This window comes from Melospiza georgiana, chromosome 4, assembly GCF_028018845.1.
Source record: "Melospiza georgiana isolate bMelGeo1 chromosome 4, bMelGeo1.pri, whole genome shotgun sequence".
Classification (NCBI taxonomy): domain Eukaryota; kingdom Metazoa; phylum Chordata; class Aves; order Passeriformes; family Passerellidae; genus Melospiza; species Melospiza georgiana.
In genome coordinates, this window is record NC_080433.1 from 75107676 (window position 1) to 75118168 (window position 10493).

At 43.3% G+C, this 10493-nt stretch overlaps 1 long non-coding RNA gene across 1 annotated transcript; it reads left to right on the forward strand.

Annotated features, from left to right (window-relative positions):
* Positions 1–1863: 1863 nt before the first annotated feature.
* On the forward strand, positions 1864–7165 carry LOC131083199 (uncharacterized). Its single transcript, XR_009114402.1, has 3 exons — positions 1864–2002; positions 5817–5929; positions 7119–7165. It is a non-coding gene; the product is annotated as an uncharacterized LOC131083199 (long non-coding RNA).
* Positions 7166–10493: the final 3328 nt, after the last annotated feature.

Below are 10493 nucleotides of genomic sequence, written 5' to 3' on the forward strand. Positions count from 1 at the left end.
CCCGTCTGAAGCCCCGCGGTCTCCTAAGGCGCCCGCCCGGCCCCTCAGGGGCCCGCTGTCCCCTCCGGAGCCCCGCTGTCCCTTCCAGGGTCCCGCTGTCCCTTCCAGGGTCCTGCCCGTCCCCTCCAGGGTCCCGCTGTCCCCTCAGGCACCCTGCCCAGGACGGGATTTACCGATTTTATCCGGGGCTCCTGCGGGACAGCGGCCGTGAAGGAATGCGGGCAGCTCCCGGCTGACCCTCGCTGGCTCGGAGTTACCTGCTGCGGTTCATTTTTTAATTCTTTAATTTGGTCCCGGCTTTTGGAAGCCCTCACTGCGCCTCCCCTCAGGGCGCGCACCTGCTCAGCGCCTTGATCCGCTCTTCCTACACAGCAGCTACCTTCTCTCTTTTTTTTTCCCCCCCCCTCACTTATTTCATGCTGGAAATTTTCTTGCCTTGAAGTTATTTTCGGCGGAAAAAAAAAAATGAAAGAGCTCAGATTACACCATAGCTTGTGTGGTGGAAAAAGGGGGGAGGAAATCCCCTTTTTTTTAGAAATATTTTAATGCTGCCCCTAATAGTCTTACGAGTACCTGCCTCCTTTCACATTCTGTCATTTTCCCGCAGAGGAAGCGCCGACCAAGAAGTTCTTCTGTAAGTACAACTGAATTGAGCAGGACGAAGACACAAAAACTATGTAAGAGTAATGGTCGGGCTCTGAAGAGCCCTGAGGAGCTGTTACTCTGAAACAGACCCAGGTCAGCAAATCTTTGATCTTTGTATTCTTTTCCATCTAAACTTTGATTCAGACCAGGTATTTAAAATCTTCAGAGCCAGGAATCTGCCTGGGAGAGCTCAATAAATAAATTTTCTTTATGATGTATTTTAAATTAAAATATAATGTTTATGGGTTTATGTTATTAGTGTAAATATGTTATTCTACATTTATAGGATTTTTGTATCAAGCATTGAAGGGGAAAGAACATCAGGATCTGAATAAAATTTCAAATCCCATAAAATTTGACCCATTTCTTCCACTAGCCCATTTCACTTTTTCTTCTTTGAAAGTAAGGATATTTTGAAATTTCAATGCTTTGAAAAATAGCTTTGTTTTAACACATTCACCTTCATATACTCCTTAGCCCTATAAGTCAATATTGCCATAGAGGCATGATATCACTCTACTAGATCAAACATATGATTCATAGTGGCCTCTGCTTCTGCTTAGGCAGTTTGGTAGATGATAAACTAAGATTTATTTATAGAAAGGGTCTAAAGAGATATTTTGTTGAAATAAAAAGGTTGAATGCTCCAGCTTCCAAATGTTAATTTCAACAAGAGCTGGTCTAAACAGAGATTCAATCTTGCTAATGCTGAGAATAATAAATACACCCACCAGAAGGTTTCAGTTATTAACTCTGAGAAGCCTTGTGAATTTAGCCAAGTCTGATTAGATTTCCATAAGTTGTTTGTGAGTGTATTTTTAACAGAAAAGGGGGAAGCTGGAGCAGTTCTGGTGCTTAGATTGCTCAGGAATGATCAGACCTGAACTCCTGCAGGCTAACTATTTACAAAGGATGTGAAAGAACTTTGAACATATAGGCAGCGGCACTCTCATCCTTCTTGTCATGTTATAAAGATATATCTTTTTGGCTTGTCCTCATGGTGCATTGGGAAATCTTAATTCCTGGGGTTTTGTTTAAAAATTCCTATTTTTCCTACTTCCTGTTATTTTAATCAATAAAAGTTACAGTTAGCTACTCACCTGCTTTCCTTCCCTTTTAACCTTTTGTTTCCTACAAATATTTGCTGTGTCCAGATCAAACCCCAAAGAAATGTGTTTTCTCTTCATGCTTGGTATGTTTGCAGGTACACCCCACCAAACCAAACCCATTCCAAGGCTGGCAGAGATGTTCACTACAAGGAACTGGAGAAAACAGGATGTTTGCTTCTCTCCCAGGCCTGTGCTCTACCAGTCTGACCTGCTTCTCCTCCTTGCCTTTTCTGCTATTCAGGAACCAGGTTGTGCCATTTAATTTATTCCTACACTTTTCACCTTGCCTCTATGTCAGTGCTGGACGTTTATAAATCCTTTAAAAAAAAAAAAAAGGCATAAAGAGCAACATCAGGATGAGAACCAGTTTTAACTTCCCAGGTGCAGTTCACCTGGCTGCTTTCCAGAGCCAGTAATTCAGTAATTGCTTCAGGCCTCACTGCCTGAAGTGACCAGAAATAGGACCCCTTCTAGCCATAAGTAATTTTAACAGCATTTTGCAGATCAGTGTTTCAGAATGCTTTATGTTGTCCCAATCTCACGAGTGAAAAACTGAGTCACCAAAAGGTTTAAATGTGCCATCAGACCAGACAGTGGGCTTGGACATCATTTTCTGATTTCCAGTCCTGTCCTTTGATCCCAGGATTTCTTCAGTGCATTCAAGCATATCATTTGTGTTCATTGTCCCACGTGTATTACTTGTGTCAGGATGAATCACATCTCTGTACACATGGTACAAAACTGTAAGTCAGCTCTTACATATTTATTTATTTATTATATTTTTGAAGTGCCTGGTGGCGTAGCATCCATCCAGCAGCATTCAACAGCATCCTAGCAACAACTCTTGCCACACAAAGTTGATCATTCTGTCATATTTATTGTGTTCAATAAACAGATTTTTTTTCAGTCTCGGGGAAGATGAGCTTGAAATAGTTTACTTTATAAAATCTTGACAGTTTAAAAATTTCTTAAAGCTGGATACTGTTTGGTATGTTGTTGAAATGGTAGAAAGTCCTCTCTGGTGCAAGTTGCTTGACACAATAATAGGTTATAGCTTTTTCAAGTGTACTTTGAAAGCCATATGAGACAGAGTAAAAAGTCTCAAGGCTCGTTGCAGTTTCACAGCTGGATTTTCCAGCAGGCTCCCGAGTGTCACTCATGTGGCAGGTTCCACAGAAAACCCAGCTCCTGACCCCCTGAGCCCGTTCCAGCATGGCAGTGGTGTGGGGCACCAGGTAACGTGCTCACAGGGGAGAGGGTTCCAGCTGCCTGCTCAGGGTTTCACTGGGAATCTCAGCAGTTCTGCAGGAAGGTACTGTGCTCACAGGGGAGAGGGTTCCAGCTGCCTGCTCAGGGTTTCACTGGGAATCTCAGCAGTTCTGGAGGAAGCCTGGACATCTGTGAATGTCCTTGGTTACCTGCAGGGCCTCTCCAGGTGAGTTCCCTCTGTGCTGTCCCTGCTCATGAGCTGGGTGTGAGCAGTGACCCAGTCACACCCTGCTGGACACCTCAGCAACCTCAACAAGCCCCTGCCCCAGGCCTGCCCATTCAGCTCAACAGTGAGAGACAGACCTGATAAAAGCTGCCCAGCTCACAGGAACAGAGACATGCTTGCACTGAAGCAGCTGCTAGATCCAAACAAGCAGCTGAGAAAGGAATTCTGCAGTTCCTCCATTTTCTCCATGCTGTAGCTTTGTTAGGGCTGTTTATAAAACAATATAGCCATGGCGTTAAAAGAAAGAAGAAAATAAAAATCTTCATTTTAGTTACACTACTCAAAAAATACCTGTACCAAAAAATAGGGATTAAACAAAGCAACACAAAGTCATAATTAAGGCCAGTGCCTGTATTCATTTTAGCATATAAGGCTGTATTTGAAAATCAGTTACAAGCTGACTGATCCTTGACTAACTTGAACTCTACATGTGTCCAATGATTTACCCTATGCTGGTGTTTTTCTCAAGGGCAACAAGTACACATCTTGCATAAGTGCCCAAAAGAGTCTACTTCAGCACATTTAAAATCTCTTGCATTCAAGAAGAAATTCTCCTGCAACAATACAGGAGGAGGCTTTTGAATGGCTTTTGTACTTTCTAGAAATTTATGCTTTTCTAACATTTTATTGACTAATCAAACATTCTCCTACAATGAAAAATTACAAACATCAGCAATTTAAAACACTGTCTGTGAAAAGGACAATATCAACTATGCATTTAAATGACATGCAAGCTGTAAAAGAAGCCTAGAATACTTTTTCCTCTTTCTAAGGTACTACCAGAATGTCATTGTGTATTCTCTAGTGAAATCTCTAATCAATTTTACAGTATAAAGGGGAGCAGGGAGGAGATGGCTGAACTAAATTAAAACAATTAAAAACTGTGTAGGGAATTATCTTGAGGGACTGAGAGCATGGTTATCACACATAAATGATTGCCACTCTACATTCAGCCTGAGTCAGAGAAAGGAGAGAGAAACCTCATGGGCTGGGAGCTGGCTGGGGGGCAGAGTCTGTAACTTGGTGTCCCCAAGGGCCAGCCTTGCTCAAGCCACTCCCCAGGGACCTGCCTGGGTGACCATCAGCACCTCTGCTGGTCAAGGGGGCTTCTCCTCCTGTCCTCAGCCTTGCTGAGGCCACCTCTGGGGGGCTGTGGCCAGTTCTGGGCTCCCCAGGACAAGGAAGGCTGGAAATGCTTGAGACAGCCCAGGGGAGGGCTGTGGAGAGCACTGGGAGCTCCAAAAAGGGCTGGGAGAGCTGGGTCTGTCCAGCCTGGAGAGGGGATGGCTCAGGGGGGACCCCAACAACACCTCTCAAGGACAGAACTGGTGCTCTGGGGCAGCGGCACAAACACACACAGGGAATCTGTGCTTTGGAGGTGACTGGGCACTGGACAGGCTGCCCAGAGAGACCGTGGGCTGTCCTTACCTGGAGGTACTCAAAACTCACCTGGACTTGATCCTGTACAACCTGCTCCAGGTGAGGAGAGAGGTGGGACCAGAGGATCTCCAGAGGTGCCTTCCAACCCCAACCATTTTGTGATTCTGTGAAAGGCAAAGAAAGGTGCCAAAGAGGGGAGATGAGGGACAGAAGGGAAAGAGCAGGAAATTGTTGCAATTCTGTGTTAATGAGAGAAGAAATTGCTAAACTGGTTTATGTGTGTGTTCCTCACAAAACACCATTCCCAGCAATTTTCTTGGTAGTTTCAAGGAGTCAAGGACTAAAAAACCAGCAATGATGCAAAAGGTGCACTGTGTTCTTGTGCTTATGACCAGCTCCTTTCCATGAAATGGACAGATGACCAGGAGGACTCTGGCCAGCACCACAACACCCTTTCCATAAGCACTCCAGGTGCTGTGCTGAGGCCCATGTGTCCAATCTGGATGCTCTTTGGTGCCCCTGTGTGCACCTTCTCTCCAGGTCTCATTCCCACCTTGTCCAAATCCCATTTCCTACAGAATTAAGGTTAATGTGACCAGATTTTGTGTCTGCCCTCCATTACTGATTCAAGAAGGAGCTACTTTAGAATTTCACCAGGTCATTAAATACCAAGGATAGTTTTAAATCCCATCTTTGGGAATTACTGAACAGGCAGAGCCTACAATCTGTAGGTCATCATCTCAGGCTGCTTTTGAAAGGCCTACAGATTATTATTATTGTTTCCAGGATTATTTCATTATTCACCTTAGAGATTTTATTTACCTCAAGGCATTGCTTGTCAGGGGGCTGGCAAAAGGAGTATCGTGGGCACAAGAGAAGAACAGCTCAGAACAGCCTGATATTTAATCATAGGTTGGAAATATCTTTTAGAGACTTGTCTGTTTGCAACTGTCACTAAGCATAGACAATTACTAAATTAGTCAGCTTCATTTATATTTTTCTTAAGGGAGATCTTGGAACATTAGTTACATTACATTTCAGGTTTAAGGATAATAAAGCTATGTATTCCTCTTGGGAAAGTAAAACAATATTATGATTAAAAAATAAATAAAATATAACAAAATTATTGCAACTATACCAAAGGTAAAGGGCTAAACTTTGCCCAATTCTCTTCTTCCCTTCCACAGGGCTCCAGAGCTCTACAGCCACAGGAAGCACTGCTGGGGAGGAGAATTGCTTCCCTGGCTCCTGCAGCTTGGACACCAGCATGAGGCAATCAGGAGGGTAATCAAGGAGAAAGGTATACAGGAATTGCCACGAGAACATTTTGTCTTACTAGGAGTTCCCAGCGCTACTGAGATTCAGAGTCTGTTTTCTCAAAACAGCTTGAAAGAGAGCTGAAGTCTCAGGCAGTGTAAGCAAACACAGAATCTTTACTGGCTTTCCTAGATTCTGCTTCTTGCTCCTCTTCCCTTAAAATATTTTGGATCGAGTAGCAGATCCAGCTCTGCAGTCTGCACTTGAGGATGTGGAACACTAGCAAGGTTTGTGGCTTTGTGAATCCACCGAGCTTTTAACATGTGAAAGGCAAGGAATATTCATTCCGGCTCCCCCCGGGCACCAGGGGTGTGGAGCCTGCCTCTGATTCTTTCTGGCTCCTGGAATTTTGCATTTCTGTGTCAGCTGGGCCTCCCTGCCTGCTCTCCTTGAAGGCTGAGCACACCCAGAGCACTGAAAATCTTGTGCAAGCAGCTGGAGCTGCAGCATTTTGGTTCGGTGTGATGCGTGTGCCTATGGCTTCGGTGTCGTTCTGATAGCTCCATTTTTATCTAGATCTGAAGTTCCTCAGTGAGGAGAGTTTTTGTTTGGAAGATACAGATTTCCCTGGTATTTGTTACAATTGGCTGTATTTCGAGTATGTCAGGCGCTTAGTCAGCTGTTCCTGCAACTGAGACTTGTTTTCCTTCTTTTTATCCCTTTCATGCAGTGGAAAAAGTTTCCTGCTGCTCTCCCTACTGATATTTGATATCCTATCTCCAACTGATGCACATATTTAACTTTTAAAGAACAGCATGTCAGCTAGCTCTGCTAAATAAGACTCTTCCTGGTTTTGAATTGTTTCGTTTTCTTTTGTTGTTTTGTGGTTTTTGTTTTCACTGAAAGATTATTTTGGAGGTATTATTTCTCAGAGGAATGACTTTTTCTAATCCATCTCCCTCTTCTTAGCAATAATAATTTTTAAAAATCAGTTGCTCATGCTTTGTAGCAATTTAATCTTTGTATTTACTTAATCTTCAGCATTAAAGGAATGCTTACAGGGAGCAAAACAGCCAGTCAGCAGCTTTCTTGAATGTCTGCTACAAGTCATTATAATGCAAAAAAGTAGGGAACTTGAGAGATTTGTTTTAGTTTCTCTAGAAGTGTTTTACATTCTAACAGCATTCCTGATAATCATCTTTCCTCCTCTTTTTCTTTTTTTTTTTTTACAGGAAATAATCTTTCTGGCCCCCACCAGCAACAGCTTACAGTGGGAAGCCATTAATACATAGTTATTGATGTTGTTATCAAAATGTATTACTAAGAGAAAGGCTCAAAGCTGTCCACTGATCTTTTTACCATGACTGTGACAAAAAAGCTTCCAAAGCATTCAGTGAACACTGACCTCCCTGCTTACCTTGACACATAATTTTTCCCACTGTCTTTGGGCACAGGAAGCTCCAAGTGAAAACCCCCAGGTACACAAAGGCAGGAGTGCTGAAGGAATGTTGGAAGGGTGGATGGACTGATGCTGTCCTCTGATGGATTCATTGCCCAGGTTCATGTGTTTATATAAAACCTGCAATGCTGTTCATAGCCCCTCATAGCAGTGGAATTGGTGAGAGGGCAGCTCTGGGACAAGCACTTCCAGTTCAGTAAATCTTTGCCTTCCTTTGCTTTGCCAAGTTGCACAAAGTCATTGGTTCAAGGTCAGTTTCTGTGTGCTTCGTAAAGTGTCCCCAAACCAGCTCTGACACAGCCTCAATCAGATCTTTCTTACAGAGCAGCACCACTGCGTGATGAAGGAAGTAGAACAAACCCAAATATCTGAACCTTCAGAAGCTACTTTAAGGGAAAAAGAAAAAAAAAAAAAAAGAAAAAAAAAGAAAAAAAGAAAAAAAAAAAGCAAACCACAAAACCAAACATACAAAAAATTCACCTTTAAAATCTCCTTGATAAATTTCAGGTCACAGCCTATTGGTGGCTCACTTTGTGCCAGTCAGGGTTTTACATTTCCTCCACCAAGAAGGAAAACCTTTCCAACACCAAAGTTGATGCCAAAACCTAAACCTCTGGCCAAAGCTATTTTCCCTACAATAACATCTCCTTTGCTTACTCTTTTGTACAGCAACTCCTTAACTGCTTCCAGAAATATTCTGGGCATTTGCTTCTCTCTGGTGTATTTTAATTTGCCCTTTTTATCTCTGTGTTGTTTTTCAGCATTCTTTCCTCAGTTAGCTGTTCACATTTGATCCTCATAATTCCCTGGATGTTTTCATTAAAAAAAAAAAAAGAAATAACGAAAAAAGAAAAGTTAAAAAAAAATTCTTCTCTTGGACAGAAAAGATCACAAATAAGAGGTTTTACCTGGTCAAAAGAGCATTGGAGAATCACAGAGTAGCGCAGAGTAGAACACAAATACAAGACAAAGCACTTTTGATGCAGTTGCTGAAACTATAACCAAGATCAGAAAAAGGTAAGAAAATTAAATGTAATTAGTACAAGGTTTGGGGGTTTTGAACGCTTTATTGGGAAACACAACCTTAATGGGGCAGGGGGATGGCAGAAAAGCTGCATGGTGGAGAGCTTAGGCTTGGGTTGGGGAAGCAGCTGAAACAGCACAGCAGCAGCAATGGAGAGCACGTGCCATGTCTGTGACCCTCCTCTCCAAAAGCTCAAAGATAATCCCAGCTTGACACGAGGAAAAGCTGCTCCGTGGGAGCACAGGGTGAGGGAAAGCACTACAGGCATTTAAAAAATAAGATATTTCCACAGGTATAGTCTATGGAAACCTTTTCCAAAAACCAGTCATTACTTCTGTGGCCCTTATCAGCAGAACAGGGAATTCACGCAATAAAATCTATGTGAAAAGAATTTAGAACAAGTTAAAGAAAGGCATTTTTTAAGCTGAAATAGGCATATAGAAAATAGTGCTTCAGGCACTTTAGGTAAATTTTGTGGCTGAATAATTTTAGAGCTGATGGTTATACATGCAGTTATTGCACATACCAAGTTTAGGATAATTAAGATAAGGGTGATTAAATGTCATTCTCATATAGTATAAATTAAATTGTCAAAAGTCAGGAGGTAGTATTTTCCTCCAAAGTTTTTTATTGCACACTGTATATTTTTAGGGAATATTAAAATATGTTCGCCTGTTTCTGGAAGCCTCTGCCTCTTGGCTACAGCTGGTAAAAGCAGAGTGGGTCACTGATATCATCTGGCATTGGATTACTTGTGGTGTCTGTGGTGCAAACACACCTCTGCAGGAATTTGCAGTGACACCATATATTGCACTGTGGATATATTCTAAAGTATGCTAAAATACCCACGTAGCCATCTTCAGCACATTTGAAATTTCCTGGTTTGGTGTTGTGTAAGCTCTGGAAGCTTTCCTCCATTGAGTATTCAGAACAAGTGCTGTGAGCATTGGCGTGGAGATCTGAGGGAAGCAGAGTGCTGCCACCAGCCCTTTCTGCTGCCTTAATGAGCTGCCAGCCCTGCAGAGGGACAATTCCCTGAGCTTCCCGTGCCCGGGCACGGCTGGCACCGGCTGCTGCTGGTGTGTGCAGCTCACACAGGGCAGGCTTCACTGCTGCACCTCTGTGCCTGTGACTGCACTGTCCCTGGGCCCTGCTCTGCCCTATGGGCCTGTCTGCCTCACTGGGGTGGCAAACAGGCACAGGGGATCCCAGGTGTGCTAATGTGGTGCCCTTGGCAAACAGGGAATCCCAGGTGTGCTAATGTGGTACCCTTGGCAAACAGGGAATCCCAGGTGTGCTAATGTGGAACCCTTGGCAAACAGGGAATCCCAGGTGTGCTAATGTGGAACCCTTGGCAAACAGGGAATCCCAGGTGTGCTAATGTGGAACCCTTGGCAAACAGGCACAGGGGATCCCAGGTGTGCTAAGGTGGTACCCTTGGCTGGTTCCACCCAGGAGCAGCAGAGCTGTGGGGACAGAACCATTCATCACAATGCACAGATTTGTCCTGAAGGCAAAATGTACATTTGGGCCATAAAACAACACTAGCGTGCAAAAAATAAACCAGGCATAAACTGATACTGGAGTATTGCAGGAAATTTCTAATTGCGCACAGAGGTCCTAAAACAGACTTCAGATATGAGCAGTGGGGACAAGAAATGTCTCAAACAATAACAACAACAACCCACCACAAAAACACACACACCAAAAGAACCCCAAAAACAAAACAAAAAACCAAAACTCCAACCAAACAGCAAGCATGATTAAATCACAAGAATCCTAATCACTGTGTCCTCTTTGAGACTGAGTCAAAAATAGCAGGTTGCTGCATGCTGGGTAGTGTAACGTCTGTAAGGAATACCAGACATTCCCAGGAATGCTGGAGCTGTGCTTTAAATTCAGCATCCCAACATTTTCAGTTGTTGGAATTTGGAATGAGGAGATCTATGCAGAGAAGCATAACCCAGCATGCAGCCAGCCCAGCCCCAGCCAAGGGTTTTGATACTTCTGTGCATCTGACCATCTGGTTGTAACAGAATTATTCTTTTCCCAGATTACTTTTTAGCTGCACCGACTTCAACAACCTGATTTTGTTCATCACTATTTAGATGCTGCCAGTTACCA